The following is a 24,183-nucleotide window of genomic DNA, read 5'->3' as shown; positions in this document are numbered from 1 at the left end:
ATTTATGTCTTTTGTAATCTTTTACTTCAACTCATAAAATCATTAAGTCATTTAACTTGATCAATGTTTTAGGACAATTTTATCACATGACAATGGATACCAATTTGATTTAACATAATTACAAATTAGCGGAGTGGCATGACATTTAAGTAGATTTATATGAAATTCGAATGACATTTTTGACATCACATGGAGTTCTTACATGTGGAAATATGATGTTATTCATTTAAATTCTTGTATTTTAGCTAACCACTTAACCTGTATGTACTGTAGATTTGTACGCCCTGGAGATAATGTCTTTGCCCTGTATGTAACGTTTGATGTCACAAGGAATTGTTACATGTGGAATATCAGATATAAGGTGTTATTCACTTAAATAGTTGTGATATTTTCAGTTTTGAAAGGTGGAGTGCATGGTATAATCTGTGAACATGTATGTTCATAGCTTAGCAGTATTTTTTTTCTCCACTTGTTATAGAAAAATCACTAAAATGACTTTTTAATCATAATTGATAACTTTGTCATGAATTAATAATAATGATACGAAGAAGAAGAAGAAAAAGAAGAAGAAGAAGAAAAAGAATAACAACAACAAAGGAGAAACCACTGGTTGTATGGCTAAAACATTTAAGTCACAATCATAAAACAACTCCATTTTAATAATTCTTATGTATTTCCCCACCACAGAACAGTATTTATTAGTGTCAAAGTCATACACAAGCCCACCCACATGACCTCCACTTTTGATGAAGAGTGGGCTATTTAAAAAACTTTGTATTGCATTTTGTCAACATAGCAACCGATCTTACACTGAAAGACATGAACATGAAACTTGCCACAAAAATTCCTGAGATATCACCAATAAATTTTACTCATTGAAAAGGGATGGAACGGTGAGGTACATGGATGTCAAAGGTTTGCATATTGTTCTAATACTAGAATATGGAAGAAAGCAATTTTGCTTTGTCCTCATTTATGTCATAACTTCTTTTCAAATGAATGAAAAGAAACAATTTCACTATATATTTCTTTCACTAATTCTATGAATGTTTTAGGGGCCATTTTTTAAATCAACCACCCAAAAGAAACTGAAAGAAAAATAGTCATGTCTTTATGAATATGGCGAATTTACCACCACTAGGGCTTGTTATGCCATCTATATCATATTTAGGTACGAAACATGGTGTAAAATCCGAAGAAAAGAACAACAACAACAACAATTAAAACTTATGATATTGTTCTGTTCATAATGAGTGTGATGATAGGAGTGAGTTGTATACCTGCAACATGGAGACAATCCTATATACAAGTGCGGTTAAATAATAATAATAATAGTAATAATAATAATAATAATGCTTTATTTATAGTGTGTGGCTCATTAGTCAAGGACTTATTCTCCTTGAGGCCCTCTTAAGGAAAGTATAACAATGCACATTATATGAAGATGGCATTAATTAGTGTTATTTTAACATGTTTAGTATTAAAATACTAAATTCCATTATATATTAGAAACACATGCATGCTCATGAAATATTAACAGAAGTACATAAACTCAACTCTATTCGCAGCAGACTTTGGGCATAAACCAGTATGCTCATTGAAAGAGCTCAGTTGCAGCTCTTGCTGCGGTTTTGACCCGATATGTGCAATCTGCATACATATCAGTTTTAGTGTTTCTGTATACATGCACAATGGCAAACTAGTCATGGCTATTCCATATGAATGGATGCTGTTATTGACATTGGGTTTTATTTACAAGACTTGTTATGATGTCTGTATGGTACCACAAGAAATTATTTATCCAAACTTACCTGAGAATCATGGGGACATGATTAATGGTTTATCTGTCCAGATGTCTGGTTTAACTTTCTGAACAATATTGTCAGATTTATAAGAAAATACAATTTTGTTCCAAAAATTGTTATGTCAGCGCATCTCATATCCTTATAATACAGTTTTGGCCTCAGCAGCAACAAAAAATAAAGGGACAGAAGAAAGTTACCTTGGATTCCTGAAATTTTTTTATAGCCAGTTGAATATAAGTCCCTTTGAGGGACTCCTGAGTCAATGTTATTAATAAAAGGGCCTCTTTTAGACACAAGTTTTGTAAAAGAAAAGAAATAACAAAAAACAACAACAAATCACATAAAAAATTGAAAACACTGCAGTGATGTATATTGTGGCATATTCTGTCTTGTTATGTGTATATCTTATGTACATAACCTTTCCCCTTTTTTAGTTTTTTTTTTGTATATATTATGAACACTACCACTCTTATTTTGTATATCATTGTTCTTCGTCTACAAGTAAACCCTAGAAAAAGCCACATCTGTCAAAGGTTTCCCCAAAATAAATCTCTTTTTACAGTAGCTCTTATATGAATCCCATGAGTGAAAACAAATCATCAAAAATCCAATGTAGATAAGGATGTTGCTATGATTGAATGTTTGATATTTTACATCGAGTGGGGGAAATAAATATACTGTAATACTGAAACTTTTCACCTTTGAGTATGTTTGGTATGTAATTTTAACATGACTTGCAAATTTGTAGGCGCCTTATATAAACTTCAAGCGAGTTTGTCTTCATGCATAATTTGGTATTTAAAAAGCCTTTTGACAAAGTTATAGCCAAAACAAATCACGTTTAAATATTAATTTTCATATCGAATTCTGCAAGTGAAAAAAAGTAACAGAAAAATGAAATCCAATGTAGATATGGATATTACAGAGAGAGAGAGAGATGAGTGTTTTATGCTTTGAGAGATTAAAATATATATATTAATGTTTGATGGAGTAGGTGAATAACTTAAAGCTACTGTAATGCTGAGTTTTTCACCCATGAGTATGTTTGGCATGTAATTTGTACATGCTTTAAAATTGTGTAGATAATTTATACAAAATACCTGTAGTGTGTTTGTCTTTTAATTTGGTATTTAGAAATATCCTCCTGAGGAATGCTGCTCATCAAAGCATTCTCATTTTTCTATGTCAAAACAAAGCATTGTTACAATGTAATTTCAGTGTCAACCCATATTTTAACTTTCCGTCAAATCATAATTAATCGACAATGTTGAAATATCAACGAAAACTAGAAAATAATATATTACAGCTTTACATAAACACCAGCTCACTTGTATCATATAATGTAGAATATTATTACAAATCAGTGGTCTTAAACCAAGTAATAGAAAAGAGCAAAACTTACAGGTTTTGTAAAATTCAACCAATGATGTATTTTCTTAGAATACAAAGTGAAAAATGTAGAAATAACTTTATTACAAATTAAATTCCAAATAATCTTTGAATTTCTAACACAAATCCCAATGATTAAAGTTTTGAATAAACCTTTGTGGTATTCCAAAAGAAATCCGACACTGGAAGTGTTGATGATTCTGTAATGACCTGTGCCATAGTGATGTGCCAACGGTCTTTTGTTGGCCAAGAATCCAAGAATATATCCTTATTTGATTTTCACTATAAATCCAAAAATGGTATTGCTGAACACTTGGTATTTCCAGACAAGAATAACTTGAATTAAAAATTCTAATGAAAAAAAATTCCTGACCAAATTAAATACTGGACACAACAATTATACAAGTGATTTTGCTTAGATCTTACAGCACGAATAATTTTTTTTTCAAATAAACAAGATTTTATACTGCTACCTGACCTAGGTCACAATTAGCATTTTCCTTTAAAAACAAACAGCTAATTACCTAATGGAAAATTTCATTCTAGAAGGTTCCAATGTTTACAAGATAAAATCTTCGCTATAATTTCTAAAATTATAATATAAAATGTGGTAATCTGCAGGTAGACCTGGCATTTCATGGGGAATTTGGAATGTTCTGGACTCAGATTGAGATAAATATATTGTTTATAAAACCAGAATCAATGAATTAGGTCAGATAGAAAATGAACTTTAATTTTGACAAGGTCAAGTCCAAAATACAACTATCTTTAACAATATAATGAATACAAAAAAGAAAAATAACAAACAATACAAATTACAGAACAATATAGTCAACCATATTTTTCAGTAGGATAAAATGCTCCATGATTAGATTTACATATACAATGTGTTAGGCTGTGTATAAAAGTCACTGGAAAAAAGAATAATGGTGGACATAAGTGTATCAGGTGAAATCTCAATTGACCAGTCACTTTTATGAGGATCTGTGTGTGTCATATATAGTATGCGTGTGTTTTGGCTCTCTCATTTGAAATTAATTATTTCAAGTAGAAAGTTGTCCATGTTGTAAGTAAGTGTATTTTAAACACATTTTGTAAGTGTACAAATGTATCATGTTCATATGTAGTGAATCATTTAAGATGATAAATATAAATAAATAGATATTTCTTTCTTGCCATATGCAATACGTTTCAGCTTGAGCTAGAACACAGTACTAGGACTACACTGTAACGACATGGATACGTCAAGGGAGCACCTCAAAAGTCTTGGCCTATGGTCAGTGAATGTAAATTTGAAGAAAAATATGCCACTAAGAAACACTAAGAAGGCAATATAACACTTAAAAATGCACCAGAAAATACTGAAAGGCACTAAAATGTTAATACAATCAATGAGAAGCTCTCCTGTAAAAAGATCTGCAACCAAAATATGCTTAATTTCTATTTGTCAGTACATGTATACTTTGATATATGTCTGATACTACCTTCTCATTTTATGTTTGATCTCTGGCACATTAGAGTGGAGAGATTTTTTGTAGACAAGCTGTGCTGTGGGATATCATGTGACCTAACCATCTAGCACCGTTCAAGTAGTAAACAATTCTACCATAAAGGCGAGTGAATTCAGTTTTTTGTTCAGATTATCAGCATTCTTCCTAATTGGTAAATTCAGAAACCAATAGAAGCAAGTGTTGTATTACTGCAATCGAAATGTAGTTATGCATGAATAAAACTATTTAAATCACGTATTACTTACCTGTTACTGTAGCAGAGATTCCCTTATCCACCCAGCTTTGATGCAGCATGTTCTAGGTTTGAGTCAAAAGAGAAATGTATTCGGTATGTTGGCTTTTGTCTAATTTACATTTTTCTTTACTTCCCTTATTGAACCAATCTCTGCAGTTTCAACTTATAACAGATATTTCAGCAATTACAAATGCTATTTCTGCAACATTTCAACCCTTGATAGCACTATATTGAAAACTAGACACAGCTGTATATCAATCATTAATAATCAATCAAGTCCTCATCAGATGTATTTAAATACAAACATCCTCAAACAGGCCATGGATTTAATTCCATGCAAAATCACATTCATCAATTTAATAGTGATATGTGTCATAATGACATGCAAAATTCCTTTCGTTATCAATAATGTTGAATATAATTGAATGTTTGTGTTTATTTATATATTCACTTAAATTTGCACAGCTTTTAAAGAATTCGTGAATAAAGAAATAATTGACTGAATACAATTGAAACTATGAAAACTGTAACTGGATAAGTTGAAATAGTTGATAAAGTGAAAATCTAAAATCAGAATTTTCTTTTGTGGATGAATAGAATAAATTTGTTAATTAATTGCGAATTTTGATCAATTATTTAAACAATTGAGAGTAAGATAGGTAAGCAAAACCTTGTATAATTTACTGCCTTGGATTAAAATATTAACCTAGCAGATATGAAATTATATAAGAAAGACCTGAATTATAACAACAGTGAAATTTTATAATACCCATTTCACCAATATTGATCCATAGAATGTAAAGCTAAATTACTGTAAATGTATTCAAGTACAATTTATGTTACACTAAGCATCGGACAGTATTAATGCCATAATATTGAAATGTCATCTGATATGAATATGGCAGTGATGTTATGGCCCTAATGAAGTCATCTCTATGAAATGTTTTACAAGGTCTCATTGCAGACGCTTTGGCAGGGTGAGGGAATGGAGTACAAAGATGTTGTTGTAATTAACTTAATAGATATTCTTCCTTCCCACAACCATCAGCATTTTTAAGTACAATGTTAAAATTAATATATGTAATTACATTTAGGTGAGGACATTGATCTCTTAGTAAATAATCAGTTAAGTTGAGGAAATTGGTTGAATTCTGTACCTTAAATATTTTCATTAAAATGTTGATTACATTTCTTTGCTTGATATTCTGTCCTCTACTAAGCCATCAACCGTTATGCAAGTACAATTCTGTCACTGAATTGTCATTGCTTTTATGGTAAGTATCAAACACTTTAAGACTAATCTGAGCTTGAGTATAATATTATTATTACAATCTTGCAACCAGGGGTAAGTTTAGAATTATATTTTGCATGTATTACATGTAAAGGCAGATTGCAATAATTTCAATAGTAGGGTTGATCAACACAGTCCTCTTTTCAGATGCACCAGTTGTAAAGCTACAGGCTACAGTACAAGACGTTAATCCATACAGAGTCAAAGAAGGCCGTGAGACTGTGGTTTTAGTGTGTGAGGTAGTAGATGCGTATCCACAACCCACTTTATTTGTCTGGACACACAATGGGAATGAAATACAAAGTGAAGCAAGATCTAACCTCAGCATCCCTGTAGCTACAAGACAGACAAATGGAACATGGGGGTGCAAAGGACTCAGTGGTTATGGAACACCTTCAGAGAGTCAACTTCAGGTTGATGTACAATGTAAGACATACAATATTTTGTCTGGTTTGTTGTCACCATGACCTAATAATAATAATATCCGTAATAATAATACTAGCAATATTAATAATAATGACTTAGAAGTTCACTTAATCCTTTAAAACGCTCTAAGCGCTTTACATCAAGTTAACAATTTAGGTAATAAGAACAGTTTGCATACAGACAAAATAAAACATTTGAAAATGTCACACAAACACTATACACACAAATGAAATAGTACACAAAATAGCAACATCAAACATAAATTGGTTTACAAAAGAAACTTAAATATGTAAAGGCAGTGTATAAATCAGTTTCAGCCTGAAAATAATGACAAATCATGTCAAATTGATGATGGTAAATGTTGGTCCTGAGGAATTCTTAGTGAAGCAATAAGCATGGCTTTAGTTTTATTGTTGGTCATTTGTAGCTTATTACACCTCATCTATGACCTAACATCAGAGCATTCTATGTTTGGATGCTGGAAACACCTTCATTTGAACTGACTGATTTGTACAGTTGAATATCATCTGCATACAGCTTACGAGGCACAGGATGATGATATAACACTTGTTAGGGCTGTTTGTATGTAATAAATAGAATTGTTCTTAGAAAAAGACCCGGTCCAGGGCATCATGACAAAGATTATCTGGGCTGGATTGTTAATCATTTACTAAAACAATTTGTTTTCTTTCAGTTAGATATGCCTTGAGCCAGTATGAAACAACACTGTTAATGCCACAAAAAATGTGCAAAGATTAATACCCTTTATAATGGTTTAAAACAAAACTATCAAATATTCAGAGAACTGAAGTTTTCTTGTTTCCTTTAGGTTTTCTTTGATTTGCAATCCTACAACCATTTTGCTATTCATTTGGTATGGTAAGTCTTGCGGTGAATTGTATTGTAGATTAAATGCCAAGGTAGGTACCAAGAACTACATTTCTAATAATAATATGATAAGACCAGACAATGCCAATCAATTTGTTTTTATAAACCTGCCCACTAGTTAAAGTGTATTATACTAATTGATGTTGCCTCTCTGTCACCAGTTTTATTTCTGTGTAATAACTCACATGGTTTGCAATGTTCAGTTCACATATGTAGTGTATGTCTTGCACTTAGTGTAAGAAAGAACTCTACTGATTGGGGTGGGTGGGTTCAAAGGCCATGGTTTCTGTGACTGCAAGAAAAAATGGCTTGAGGTTGTCCACCATCTAGTTTGACTTTGCTGAAGGAAGACGTTTATGATATTTTGTGTCAAACTGATTAGGTCACTAAAAAATTAAATGTTACTTCCATTAATGTTTTCCACCATCTAGGAAATGTTTTGGATGTCTTGAAGATAGGCCAGCATAGAACCTTATGGATTTTATAGTAAAGATAACAAACATGAAGGTCACTATTACTTAAATATTGGAATATAATATTTCATATGCATCAATGTGGGATAGAAATATTCCAATGGAAGCATTACTATTATAAATAAATACAAATTAAATATTTTCTTGTGTTCTAGTTCCATAATGTAGTTCATTTTAAGTGTAATCATCATAAATGCAGTATGTCCTCTTGTAATGAAATGTAAAATGCGTCAATCTACCGTAACAGCTATGTCCTCAAGAGTTTCTCTGAGAACCTAATTAAATGCAGACAATGTTTTGATTACTGACTTCCGGAAGTATTTGTTGTATACTTGCACTGAATTAAAAGCTGGCTTGATTTGTATTAACACGTTAATTATGTCTTTTGAATGAAATAAAAGAGGTGGAATACAATAAAGTTAAAGGGCAAAACGCTTCTACAAACTTAAAATCTTGCAGCCCCGCTTGTTTGTCGGGTGAACTCACTTCATTTGAACAATCGAACACTTAAAAATGTTATTGTGTGTAACATAAACTACCTTAAATTAACTGACTCTTTCATAACTGTGATCAAAGATAACAAGGCAGTCAAGTGAAATGAATACTTGGCAAAATAAAGAGTTTGATTTCGCAGATACGGATTAGAGGTGCATCAACAATTAGTCTAGTTCCCTGCTCTATGGGTTCCCAATTTGGCAGAATAATATTAAACACCACTACGGGAACCATACTCATCAAGAAACCAAAAAGCAGTGATGTAATACACAGACATTTTATGTGTACACGTGATGGTTGTTGAAACTAGTTGGAACGATCTTTCATATGTTAGACATTTTTAAAATGAATGTTATTTAAACAGAATAATGAACCACTTCATTATAAAAAGCACGTTATTAAAAATTAATATTGATGTGATAGTAAAATGAGAATTCATTTAATAAACAGCCCTGTTCCCTAACATCGCCCCTCCCCCCCCCCCCACACACACACGGTTTTCTCTTTGTGAAAGCGATTTCGTTTTCAATTTTTGGAGGTCTCTCGGTAACTCGCGATTCACTTATAGTGCGGTCTATGTTTGTGGACCCCCTTGTGCGCAAGATATCGAGGGAGAGGTATACATTTCTTATAAAGTCTGCCTAAACCTTGTAGTCCTGAGCAAATGCAAAAACTTAACCTATCCTAGCAAATATGTGAATATATGACCATGGAGGCCTTCTTCTGTTGTAAGGTGGTAAATATAATTCATAGAATTTACAGTCATAAAGTTTGATGGATCCAGCGTAAACAGAGCTTGAGAAGTAAACTTAAAATTACAACAGAAAGAACAGTAAAGAATAAAGTATAAGTTGCAGTGACTTGATACAGTGACTTGCTTTTATAAGGTTTATAAGGGTTAATAATTATGACTCCGTGTATTACACATTATATATATATATATATATATATATATATATATATATATATATATATATATATATATATATATATATATATATATGAGTGCATTTAAATGCAAGTTTGTGCATGTTCCATTATGTTCTTACCTTATTTCAAATTGTCATAAACTATTACAACCAAATACTTTCCAAAAATAAACCATTATGCATGCACTTTTGTATCTGCAGCCCACACCCATGTATCAAATTTAGGGTCTTAAGTGTTTCTTTATCTTGGATTCATCAGATCCTGCACAAACCAACAAGATAACAAATCCACAACTCAGCTTTGCTAAACACATACTAGATCTTGAGATATCTTTACCATAATGACAAAACACAGTTTCTTTAGACACACTTATATTACGAGTGCCTTAAGCTTTTGTGAACTTACTGTGTCAGCTTCCTTCTCGAGGGAAAGCTGTACGAGCCATGCAATAGCAACAGGCTAGTACAGTACTACTTCATCGAATTAAGTTGTATGACCCCAAAATAATACATTTTACATGCCTCATTAATGCCACATGGCACAGTGTTAGGAAAATTCTCTATGCATTCTCTATGCATTCTCCATAGTTGATTTCTGTGCATGAATTCAAGTTCTTCACCATCAACCGTTACCAACGTTTGGAAATGTTTGCATTTGGAATGAGAAAGAAGCATACTGATTTCAGTGTGATAAAACCGCTTTCTGGACAGTACCATTAGTTATACATCGTAGAACTTAGCCAATTGTTGCGGATGGCTTGCAGTTGAGAAACAAAAGAAGAAAGAAGCTAAGGCCAAGATCTCTATGATGACTGCGTAATAACTTTAGTTTTAGGTGGCATACCTGGATCAAAGTGTGCAGAGGGTTGCACTTACCATATGAAATAAACTTCATAGTTAACCTCTCTCAACCCTGAGTTAAAGTGTGAAAACACTACAGTATAAACTTGTTAGATGAACACGCAAACCTCAGTTTACAACTGGCATGTTCTTTGGCTTTCATTTCCCCTCCTGGCCTCATGGTCACAGGTGACAGCCTCTGCATGAAATGACCTTTTAAATAGTTTTAAGTGGATGTTATTCTTATCATTTAAACATTGCTGTTTGGAAAGGAAAATGACACTAGGTTTTATAGCAGATGTCTGTTGGTGGTCATTCATAAAGAAAAATACTTTAGTTTGGTGACAGCATATTACGTTACGTTTGGAGAAGGATTAAATTTATTGGAGTCCTGAAACTTTTGTTGCTTTTTGTAAGACATACTTTTTTAAAAATATGTATGTGGACAGGATACATTTTAGCAGCTCGTGCAGTTATACAGTGAAATATGCTACTCCTGCATCATATTACACATTTATTTTTAATTTCAGATGGACCTGTCATAGAGCCAATTACGAATAAGACAGTCATTGAGGGCCAGATGTTTTCAGTGACCTGTAATGTTGATTCCAATCCATTGCCAGCATTTATATCATGGACAAAAGATAATAATGCAACCTTCTCACACAACACAGCTGTGCTGACAATAGGCAATGTTAGCAGGTATGACAGTGGGATTTATCGGTGCAGAGTTGTCAACATTATTCATCCCAGTGGACAGAATGAAGAATCCCTGAATGGAATGGAATGGTTTTATCTCAATGTTCAATGTAAGATGTATTGATTAGGAGGTTTTGTCTTGATTACTAAAATTTAGGAAATGTAATCTCATTATGTATTTGCTCTCAAATATAATGTTGCATTGATTTTAGCTTTAAGCAGTCCCATATTAGAAGGAAGCTTGCTTAAGGTTAAAACTAAACCAGATGTGGTATTTTTGAGGAAATTCTTCTTGTTTATCAATCCCCGTTATTCCATGAATGATGTCAGCTGTACGATGGTTTTTACTGTTGCAAAATAATGTTCACTTCAACAAAGTATTCTTTGAATGAAAATATTTATTCATGAATTCTTACAATGCTAACACAAAAACCAGACTGATGCTGTGAAAGGGCACTTTATTCAATATAATCTTTCATGCATTGATGTGTCATTAAAAACGAAATGAACAACTAAACCAAAAACAAACCAATGTGCGACATGTAGAATCGAACCTGTCTGAATGGTAATAGTGATCACATGGCAATTCTAACTACCCTTCCTAAGGGCTGTTCCAGTAAAACATACACCCCCGGGGGGAAGGCACTTTCAAATTCAACCAACCCACAACAGAAGCAATTTAAAAAAAGTATGATCCACCGTCAGATGTGTTTTAATCAAGAAACACTGTCCCCTACAGAATTACATTTTTTAACATAATTTCTGGCTATGGGTTAGTGGGCGGTAGAAGCGATTTTAATATTGTGTTGGGGACAGAAGCGATTTAAATGACAGCTGGCTGGAGGTAATCTACTGAATTCAGATACATCATATAATCTACTGCATATTTTTTTTGGTGTTCATTCATTATAATCAGTCTTTTGTCCTTTTGTTTGTTTGTCTGTCAGCCAGGTATGTCTCTGATAGTGTGAAATCACAGATTTTCATGGTGGCTTATTATTTGTAGATGTCATTGATCAGTCCCTTAATACCTACTAATTTAACATACGTGAATACAGATTTTATAATAGATATTTCTATTCTAATACAGAAATCATTAATTTGTATCCTTACTAAGCTCTGTGTTTCCTAAAGTGATCAATATGTCTTGCTATTTTTCTTTGTTGTCAGGCATTCTGCTTTTGATTAGAATAATGGTTAAATCTTGTTTTGCTTTAATGTGTGGTCAGATTCTATGATTCATTGTTATAATTTTTTCAATAAATGTTTTGATAAACTTATATGATTTGTCAGAAAAAAAAACAATGATGCCTGTGGAAGTGATGTTGCATCATTTGTGTACTTTTACACTATATCATTTCTTTGAAGAACATCTTTTTCAGTTAACGATGTCGTATTTTTACGCCTTGTTGCAAGACTAATATAAAGTTATTAGAAAATATAGCAAGTCAAACATTTGTATATCATAGATTTAAAAAAATAGATGAAAGTCAAAGAATCATTTTTCCCAGAGCACTCATAAAATCAGTGTCATTGCAGTTAACTGTATTGTGAACAGCATCATAATCATCACTGATGGCCTAGCAGTAACGATCTGCACTTTCAATCCAGTTGTCACAGGTTCTATCTCCCACTTCTAGTCTTTCATATGAGACTCATACCTATGGCCTGAGGGGTTTTCATGGCAGATTGGTATAAGAGGCTTGTCTTGTGATACAGATCATAGGGGCTTCCATGGCAGTGGTACAAGATGCTTGTCCTGTGATTACTTGCCTCCAATATGTAAATGAGAATGTTGCCAGTTACTTGTGGAAGGTCAGTGGTTCTACATATGTGGTGTTTGGTGTCTCAAAAGGACTTGGATTTTCTTCAGCAGTAAAACTGGCTGCCATATATAGATTCTCTTCATCTGAAAATGGTGTAAAGGCCATAATGATCTACTGAAACCCCAGAGATCTCATGTCTAAATGACTTCAGCTGTTGGTAATAAACATCAAATCAACAGAGGCTCCATGTGCCCAAATGTACTAAGGTGCTTGCTTTTACATCACTTGCACATCTCACAGAGTGAGTTTGCATCACAGATCAACCAATTTTGGTTGGTGGTCTTTCGGGGTTCTTCCTCCACTTAATATAATGTAAACAAAATCACCAAAAAAACCAAAATCAAACCACAATGAAATCAACCAACTAATCAACCGTGGCAACAGCAGCAAAGGTACTAGTCAGTCATTTTTGCCACAGCTGTAGAGTTTATAACTTTTGACTAAAGTAATTTTTGCAGACCCAAGAATATTGTCGAATATCGTCAATTATGCCTGTCTGACAGTTACCTAAAAGTCATCATCAGTAGGTGGAAATGGATTTTACATGGTGAGCATACGAGATGGAAAAGTCTTGAGCAATCCTGCATCACACACTGCCGAAACGTTTACATTTTAGCTCACTTAGATTTTCTCGTAACAATGTTCATTGTTCCAAGTAGAACTGTTATAACTTATTCAAGCTATATTCACCAATATCTGATGATATGCATCTGTAATAAATAATTGCATCAAAGTATGAGAATGTTTCAATGTTTTTCAATGATGAATTGAACTGAGCAGCAACCACAATCAACAAACCAAGAAATAAAATTATTCACACTCTCTCAGGCAGAAGTAGGGTATAATCATAATCTGCCAAAAGTGTTTTAATTTTTTAAATGTGCCAAATATTTTTTCAAACCATACTGATTCAGTGGACATATCACCAGAATGGACAGAAACAGACCAGAAGGTTAAAAGCAATTTGATACAGCTTTTAAGTAGCTAAATTCATATTGGTTTAGTTAACTGTACACCCTTTATTGTCTTCCTTTTGATGAAATTTCTTACTGAAGCCAAGAAAATAATGTTGCACACATAAAAAAAGAGTCACACTTCTACTCATTATTGTTTTTTGTAATACTTCTCCATTCCAGCCTGTTCTTATGATCTTCTCCCCCCACATACGGTTTGTCTTGTTTATGATATGTATCTAAATTTCTCACTTTTCCTACTAATTACTATACAAATGTTCTGTGAATATGCATATCAGTGTGAAACACAATGGGGAGACTAAATCCAAGATTGAAAACCTCTACATTTCTGGATATATTCTGGGTGGATTCCATATTTGTGCACAAAACTAAAAATTTTAGGACTCTGCACTAATTCAGTTCCCACTGTATATTTGTGCAAACACCATGATATTAAAATTCGGTAACTTTAAATTTTGAGTGCTCATGATCAAATTTATATTAGTATAGACACATCTATGACGACAGCTTTTGTGAAGAATAAAAAGACATAACAGCCCCACCATTTTCTGGATCTATAAAAATTTGAAATGTGTTTTCAATACTGCACCAATGAGTCAGCTGCTGATTTCAGTAACGAGTCGTCCAAACTCGGGTCTGTAAAGGGATGGAGATTATGTTAATAAAACAATGTCCCTCACTTTTTTCAGTTACAAGTAGGTCAAGCTCTTAAAAGATTGCTTTTACTAAAACTTACTTTCATTATCAACCAATCAGGGACAGTCAAACACATATATCTCTATTTTATCTTCACTGATTCTTAGTATGGTTCTCGTTCTTTCACATCTGTAGTGATGTGAGTCCTTAAACAACTCAATGGTTGTAAGCCTTTTTCGGCCATGCTGAATGGACACACTGTAAGATAATGTTCAAGTAACAGAAAAACCATCGGATAACCAGAGACCAATAAAATTGAATAGTCAAGTTATCTCCTCTGCAGGGATGCTGACAGGGTTTCAGGATGTACTCTAAGTTTTGTGTGTGTGTGATCTCCAATGAGGAAGTGGTGGTAGTGGGAATAGCCGTTGTTAAATATCTCTTTTACACATAAATATCTGTCACTCTTTCTTACTGTTCCACTCTGTTACAGCTCTAATAAAATCAAAATTCTCGAAGAGATGTCATCTCTAGTTGTATAGCCATTATTACTGTGATGTCACTGGGCATGGTCACGTGGCTGTGGTGGGGTCTTGGTTGGGATGGCATAAAGACTATATGCTTACTCCGTATTTGACAGCTAATTATGATGTCAAAAGAATTCAAAAATTTCTAGCAATTCAGTTGGACTCGGATACTTGATTCATAGTCAATGAACAGGTTTTAAAATTGATGTATTTATTTTGGAGCTCATAATGTTCCTACATCACATTCAAGTTTTGGATATACCAAAGGTGAAATTAGTACAGTTGCATCCTAAACTACTATCGTGGCTACTTCCAATGTTATTTAATGTGAGATTTTAATGCAAGAACTCATAGCTTCAGTGATGTTTGGGTTAAAAAAATTAATTTCTTCTCAAACAACTCAATTTGGTGCAGATTACATTCTTTTGTAATGATACGGTGAGAATTCTTGATGTGTAAAAATTGCACAAGAAATGAACATCACATCAGAAAATTACTACCACTGGGAAAATACTGATAGGAATATACATAAATAACGATATAATTATTTAAGTAGAATATGTGGTGACAATACGAGCGCTAGTTCTACAACTTTGTGCAAAATACATCTTGTACAACTATTCTGTTGTTTCTAACAGCACTGTAATATGGCAGTAATTTCTGTCCACTTTTTACTTTAGTCCCTTGCTAATTAACAGTTTTAGATTTTATATTTTACCTTTTGACAATAACACATCATTACAAATATTTAGATTGCAAGGAAATAGAAGTTAAAATTTTATTAAAAGCACTGGTACCAGTAAGACTAAAGAATATGGTAAAAAAAAGAATCATGATGAACAGATTAGTAGTGCAGTAAAGAATCCATATATCAGAATGACATCAAGTATTTTTTCATCAATTTCATCATCAGTTAATGATACTGCTTAAAAATACATTGTACTAGATAATATACATTTTTAGTTATCCATTTTGCAATACAAATACCAAATGATGGCTTAGAACTAAGTGCCAAAAGGTCTGCAGAAAATACCACCATGATCTAAATATACATAGGAAGAACCGAACACAAACAGGACAAATTTTTATCCATCTTGCTTCGAGTTTACACAGATCAGTCAGTCTCTTATGTTTAATGTCAGTTAATTTTTGCACATAGCATGTACATCATTTGGTTATACATCTGCATGATATAAAAGTTTTTCTTTTTATTCTTTTGTTGCTCATTGGTTCTGCCAGCTTGATATCTACACAAAATTTTGTTGTATGGGGATTCTCTGATGTTCCCTACGAGCATAAATCTGTTAATTGTTTCTGAATTTAATATGATCCTCCTCTTCAGTGTACAAATATTATTCTGTGTTGTGAACTCCTTTCATTGCCTGCTGTCTGAAACGCATATGCATAACTAGCTTGAACAAGTTACTGTTCTTTATGATTGTGCAATTTTCAACATCTCACATGTATGGCCCCATGGGTATTCTCTCTTGGATATCTCTGTCCCAAAAAGAAAAGTTTTGAACCAGAGGTCTCGTTAGGATTTTAAAACTAAGAGTCCATGGCTCCCATTTTGGTTTAGAGTTTAATTTCTACCTTCTTTAAAACACTGACATAGCTCTTGCTTGTCCATCAGAGTGAGTCTGAAATTTTTCGATCCAAGGAAGGTCTTATTCAAAGCACTAAGCTAGGCATCACACACTTTCTTACACTTGGCTAATGTCCCTTTCAAACTATCAGTTCTTACAACTTTAGTCCTCTCCTGAATCTCACAATCTTCGTCAGTTTGCCGTTGAACCCCAAAATACTCACTGAAGTCTATGTCTCAGCATGTCATAATTCCGAGGTCACGTGCACTGCTTATTCCGTTACACTCGGAAATGAACACAAGAATGAAAGCTAAAGTTGTTTATTTGATGTACTGTTATAAATGATCACATGTACATCTCTGGGTATTTCTGCCTCTGAATTCAAGCACTGGAAATATCAGTAGATTTTCCCACCCAGCTGCCAGTCAAAGCCTTTGATCTCGCCGCTTAGCTACTGCAGCATGTTCTTTTGATGTACTCTTATAATGGTGACGATGGGAGGGGGCTTTCAACCACTAAATTCTGTCATTGTAAATATCATCACAGCTAACTGATCAACACATTTTCCCACTATACAGGTAACTGAAGCAGGACTGGCTAGTCTTTGAATTTTACCGCCCACCTAAATAAAAAAAATTGGCATCCAAATACACATGATTATAAGCGTTTCCGAGACCTCTGTCAGTTTTCACTAAAATGAACCCTGCCAAAGATTCACTTCCTTGAATCTGTGTTTTGCTGCCTCTTATGCCAGATTTTTCTCTTCCATAATGCTGTATTAGGGTTTAAAGTCCAACATTCCCATAGTCTGCTTGTTTAGACATGGGTATATTTAATAAATGTAACCGGTATATTGTCCATCCAACATGTACATCGGACTCGCACTCAACATCAATTTTAGGCTCAAAATCACACACTGGTATTTCCAGTGACATTTTTCAATTTGTCCAACAGACCGACATACATGAAATTCATTGTAATCATAGCTATCACCAGCCAGTATTTGCCGACGAAAACTTCGTCTGAAGACATACCGTGTTGTGATTCAACCATTTTGGTTTCCTGTGTGGCCCTTATTGGAAACATGCATTTGTAAAACTTCCACGATGAAAGTATGGCTAAAACTCCATAAAAAATGCTTGTTCCAGGGCCAAAGAACCAATCCAATTTAGTTTAACAGCCATTCATGTCGAACCGAAGTATCCAAATATTTGGATGTTGCATCAAGTGATGCGAGACAGCTGCGGCAGCGTGAATTACATCGTGAAATGCACTTTTAAAGTTAAAGTTTAAAGTTTAATAAAAATTGCATACTGCGCAAAGCACATTTTTTTTTAAATATCTGCGGCGTTGACGTAATTTGCCGAACGCGTATCACTGCTTTAAAAGTACGCAAATTCGTACAAATTACGTGCACTCGCGTGTACTGGCATCATTTTCTGACCCAATGTTTTATTCACGTTAGACCTCTAGGAGAGGGTAGATGCGACTTTAAATATATATTCGTTTTTTTTAATTATTATTTTCTTTCTGACAACCCCACCAGCGATTTCTCATTTTGTTAGCACAACCCACAACAGAAGTGATTTTCCTAACCAACCTTCCACTGTCAGAATCAAAATAGTTCGGAACACATCCTCCTACAGAAGTTTTTTTTGAAGTGCCGTCCCCGGGGGGATATATGTTTTATTGGAACAGCCCTAAGCATATATTGATAATAATAATACTAATAATAATAATAATAATAACAATAATAATAATGACTTTATTTAAAGAGGGTGGCACAATTATATGCATGGGGCTAATTCTTGTGGCCCTCCATTATCTGCATAATTAGTCAGAATACATGTACATAGTTACACACAAACACACACATAATCACACATACAATTGCATTGATAATACACTTTATTTAAATATTGATATAATCAACAATTTTGAATGAACGTGCTCCATCTAGGTACATTGTGTACATATGGTACAAACATAATGAGATGAAGAGGTGGAAGGTTAGTGATTATATACTTTAAGTTTAAATGCATTTGTCAAAACAAACAAGTTCACTTTTCATCCATTGAATTAGATTATAATCAAATGCTTTTTTATTTGTACTTTCTCTAATTTCCTTTGTAATTCTGTTCCAAATTAGTGACCCTGAATATTTAAAACATATCTTAAACAGTTATTTATTTGGATTCAAGATGGAAAGGTGGTTAGCTGAAATGGATCATAAACTGGGAGTGTTTCATTATGCATAAGTCTAGCCTTTTCCAAAAATATGTATGCACTTGATGTTGATATTTTAATATCATTCATTGTATTTTGGATGATTTGAGTATTATCAGTATGTGAGCTCTTTTTGCAGTCAGAATAATTTGTAAATATTCTTGTTAGAAGTGTTTCCCTGGATGACATTACAGTTGTCTAGGTATGTTTGTATATAGCATTTGCAATATATTAACCTATGTTTAGTTGATAGATCTGGCCTTATCTTGTTCAGTAACGACCGATATGAATTGACGTTGTGTGTCATATGACTTGAATATGTTCATTCCATTGGAAATTGATGTCAACTATTACCCCAAAGATTTTGTCATGGGTATCCATTTGTAGGCAAATATCATTCAACTGGAGATTCAAACTGTTATTTTCTAATTTTGTTTTGGTAGCAATTATTATTTTAGTCATAATTTAACAGTCCATGCTGTCCATGGTCATCAGCCAGGTGTTTCTAAAAAGGTGATGGTTTCTGATTGGTTTAAGCCACCAGTAGAGTATGTCTGTAATGAACACTCGGTCTATGCAAATTAAAAAAATGATTGTGACAAAGGCATTGTTGAGGTAAAGGAATATCTTTGCACAGACATGAATATTATATGAATCAGTTTGAAAATATGAATTGTGCTTGTACTCAGAGAACGCCAGTCATATTTGAATGTAACAATAGTAAAAGTCAGAACCATTCTTGTAACTGTTACATGAGCAGATTGATTAATTTAATTTTTATCAATTATTGTAATTGTTGTGCTGATACATTCATTGACTATTTGGATATATAATCACTGTATGGATATATGGTGGATTCATTTAAAGACATTTGAATTTATAGTTGTATTGGGATTACTGTGAATTCATTTAATGACATTTGTATTTATTGTTGTATTCTGATTACTGAGAGTTCGGTTAAAGACATTTGGCTTTATAGTTGTATTGGGATTAACATGAATTGTTTTAAAGACATTTGGATTTATAACCTAGCATGTCTTCTGTATTCTTGGTTCAACAGTACATTACAGTTATCATCTGGAATACCTTTGGAACATATTCAGATTGCTTAGAATTTTTGGAGTTGATAGAACGATTGAGAGTTTTAGGAATTCATTAGGCAATAAGTCCTTTTAATCCTAGTTCATAAAAAAAGTAATTAGGGTACTTTACCGTGATTTGAATTTCTTAAGAAAATTTCAGAAGTTTAAATTTATTTTGAATCTTTCAGACATTTGAGTTGATCGAAATATTTTCAAGATTTTAATATTTCAAGGTTTTAATGTTTCAGAGATTTTCATATTTAGGCAGATTAAATTTGTTTTTTAAATTTAAATTTGACTTTGATTTTTAAGTTTCTTCGTCTTAGGTAGTTTAATTTCATATATTGAGGAAAGTTATAGTTATAGACCAACAAACTTTCATCATGACATCAAAAGGAGAGAATTGTATGATCCAACCCAGAAAAGATTAGGGTCCTTAAAAAAAGGTGTTACCTGAGCCTGTCAAGCATTGATAATCTTTCTGAAGTGAAGACTTGTTTAATGAAGCAAGAGATCAAATACATTTTGAGAGAGCATTCGTTGAACAAGGGTATTATTGATAAAAGTGTTTTTGGTTTGATCATGCAATTTCCATTTCATTTGTGTAGGAAATAAAGGGAATTTCAGTTAAGGAACCTGATGGAAGTTGAATTACAAAACCTTTAGCTTCAGCAGGAAACAATGCAAAAGGATAAGTAAGAGAGGAATAAAAAACAGATGCATCAGGAATAGTAAAAGAGGCTAATACAAATGCAAAAGAAAGAGAGATATGCAAATACAGAAAGAAGCAATGCCGATACAAATTAAAATGTAAAAGTAGGAGACGGAAATGGAAACGCAAAAGGAAGAAGGAAATGCAAATTTACTTTACATTAAAAGTATCGGAACTGACAAATAAAGCACTCTACTCTTTTATACACAGGATCAGGATTTTCCAAACATGTTAGGTTGGTAGACCTCTTATAGAGAATAGGAGGTAGATGAATATATTCTTAGTTTTGAGAAAATTGCTGAAAATTTGAAATGGTCAAGGGACAGCATTTAACTATATTACTGCAAAGTGTTCTTATTGGCAAAGCCAGTGAAGTATACACTTCATTCTCATCAGATCAAAGTGGTGATTATGATGTGGTCCAGGAATATATTTTGATGCCCGAGGCCTATCATCAAAGAAAATGTAGAAAATAAACAGAGTCATTCCAAATACTCTTGTTTCTAGAAGATAAAAACAGTAGTCATGTATTGTAAGCAATACATTTTGTTGGTTCTAGCAAATGTCTGTCGGATTTTATTATGGAGAATTACGAATCAGTCATATATAAATGTTTTGTATGACTTGCTGGGTATTATGCCCAGCCCATTTCTTTGAATATATTAAGAGACACAGGAGCTTCTAAGAGTCCTTTTTGTCAAGTACTTTGCCTTTTTGTAATAAGTCATCTTCTAGTTATAGTGTTCTTATTCATGGAGTGCCGAATTTTTAATGTGCCTCTCCGTTATGTTAATGTGTCTTCAGACTTAGTTTCAGGACCTTTGATCATAGGAATGGTAATTTCGTTGATGTAACTGTATGCAGAAATTATAACTGTCACTATGTTTGATAAAATGAGGTGTTTATATCATTGTTTTTGAAAGAGAGCAAACTAAAGTTTTATAAACATAATATTATCGGACATAATCTAGTGTATAAATACTATTTTATGAAGACAAAATACATACTTTACATAATTTATATAAAGTAAGTGTGGGAAATAAACTCTTTGCAAGCTTTGCTATTAAAATATAATATTTCATTCCAGAAGAGTATGATACCAGTTTTTTCACCAGTTTACAAGAGCTACATTACGTCTCATTTTGACTAATGTTCTATAATATTGGAAAATATGCTTGATGTTCATGTGACAAAACTTTTTAAATTGTAAAAGATAGGCAAACTGTATACATTCTAGAAGCATAGGATACTTTAAAAATCAAAAAATGATATGTAAAGTTAATCCTAAGTTTAATCTTTGCTGCATGGAATCCAGCAACACCCTAAACTGTACTTCAGTGATAGCCAAAATTATCTGAATTCTAAAACTAAAGAAAATCTCTATAAGACAAATTTTAATCTGCAACCATTATATGGAATAATACACCAAAAGAAATAAAAATATGTTTGTATGCAAGCTCTTCACCATGAATGTATTGAATGAATGAAATATAAATCTTATTTATATGAAATCTAAATCTTAATTATATGAAATATAAATTTTATTGACTTAAGATCGATCCTCATCCACCAGCACCTATTTAGAATGTTGGTATGTGTTATGCATGAACCTAACTTGGTTATGTAAAGAATGGTTAGACTTAAATCTGTTAATGTATGTATGTATGTATGTATATATATATATATATATATATATATATATATATATATATATATATATATATATATATATATATATATATATATATATATATATATATATATATATATATATATATATCTTAGGGGACCCAGAGTGTCTGAGTGGTCACCGTTGCAGATCACTGCCATCTCACCACTGTCTATGTGGGTTCGAGTGGACGGGTTTAGCCAATGTGAGAAAGGTTGCCCGTGGTTTCTCGAGGTTTGTTTGTGGTTTCCTGGGTTCTTCATCCACCATTTATACTGGCCACCATGTATGACCTCTCTTGTGCTGAAAAATGACATTAAACCTTGCAACAACAACATATATCTTAGAGTAGCTCCAAGATGATTAGCTCTATCTGTTGTGTAAATGAGTTATCTTCATTAGAAAGTGGTATATTCTTCTTCTTCTTCATACAATCAGCAATTAAAAATATGTAAATACATCATTGTGTGATTACTGTACTAATGTCTTATGAATCTGCCAGTTCTTTTGGTGAGGGTGAGACATATCATACCTGCTAATCTGCTGATATTTATATATGTGTCTACATGTATGCATGATGTCCTGTATGTGTGTGCATCAATGCATGCAGGTGTGCATAATTATATGTTTAATATCTCAGTTTTTGTGTACTGAAATTTATATGTGCATATGCATACATATATGCTTGCATTTATGTTTTTGCACTCATGCATATATGTGTCTCTGAGACATATGAAACAACACTTTGACGACAGCAGGATGGTTCTAACAGAGGCCAAATGGAAGTTGAAATTTAACTAAAAAGAAAATATGAACTGAGCCAGAAATAAAGGTAGTCAGCCTGACATTAATCATGGCATTGCACACTGTAGCAATTTACAGTTGCACATGTAAGAACTGATGTGTATATTACTGATAAGACTGAGGTAGTTGCTGTACAGTCCCTGAAAAACTCTTAATGCAAATTTGCTATAAATGACTGAGTAACATTTTCTGGAAGAAGTTCATTAGAGCTAAGTGCGAGTTTGTTAACTTTGCACTTTATGGTGGTCACAGACATGGACCAAAATGTTGAAGATGACTTGCACTTTGTGCATGGAAGAAGCGTGCCTAATATATTTTTTTTTCTCACTTTGCAGATGCTGCTAAGATTACTGAATTTGTTGCCAAAAGTAATGCTTCTGAGATATCAGAGAACAGCCTTTTACAACTGTCCTGCCGTGTAGACAGTAATCCATACTCAGTAATCTCACTTTTTCTCAACGATATTTTGGTGTCAAGGATTCAAGATGTACATGAATTGATTCACAATGTTACTGCAGGATGCTTTAATGTTGGGAAGTATATCTGCAGTGCCACCAACTCAGTCATGAATGGAGTCACAGTGTTTGCAGAAGCTGATATAAAAATTCAATGTAAGTGAAGAATAAATATACTTATTTCTATCAGTGGGCCTTGATTAAAAATGTTTGGTGTTGTATTTGATCAAGATCCTCACTGTTATCTGGTCAGTAACAGTATATTTACAACAAAAGATCTGATCTTCTTTTGAGTTGTGAAAAAATGAATGAAATCTAAATGTAGAAAATGTTGTTTGCTTATACCGAGACTGAACAATCTGACAGTTGGCTGCATACAAAATGTGCACTTCAGATGACAGTATATTGAAAAGAAAAACAGGCATATATAGATGGCATTGTATAAGCTTGCAAATATCATTTATGGACACTGAATTGAAAATAGTTAAGTGTATGTGGATATTGGATATTTTAAAACAATGTAAGATTATTGGGTACAAAAATGATGATAATTGAAACAGAAATGTGTAGGTGTAATGCATAATTATATATTTGAAAAATACTTAGGAACTCGAATGTATTGAAGTAAAAAAAGGTGTAGGTATAATGAATGATGAAAACACATTAAAACAAAGATTTGCAGAAATAATTAAACACGCAGACAGA

Source organism: Sinohyriopsis cumingii, unplaced genomic scaffold (assembly GCF_028554795.1).
Source record: "Sinohyriopsis cumingii isolate HCF-2022 unplaced genomic scaffold, ASM2855479v2 utg000127l, whole genome shotgun sequence".
Taxonomy (NCBI): Eukaryota; Metazoa; Mollusca; class Bivalvia; order Unionida; family Unionidae; genus Sinohyriopsis; species Sinohyriopsis cumingii.
Note: the sequence above shows the minus strand (reverse complement) of the source record.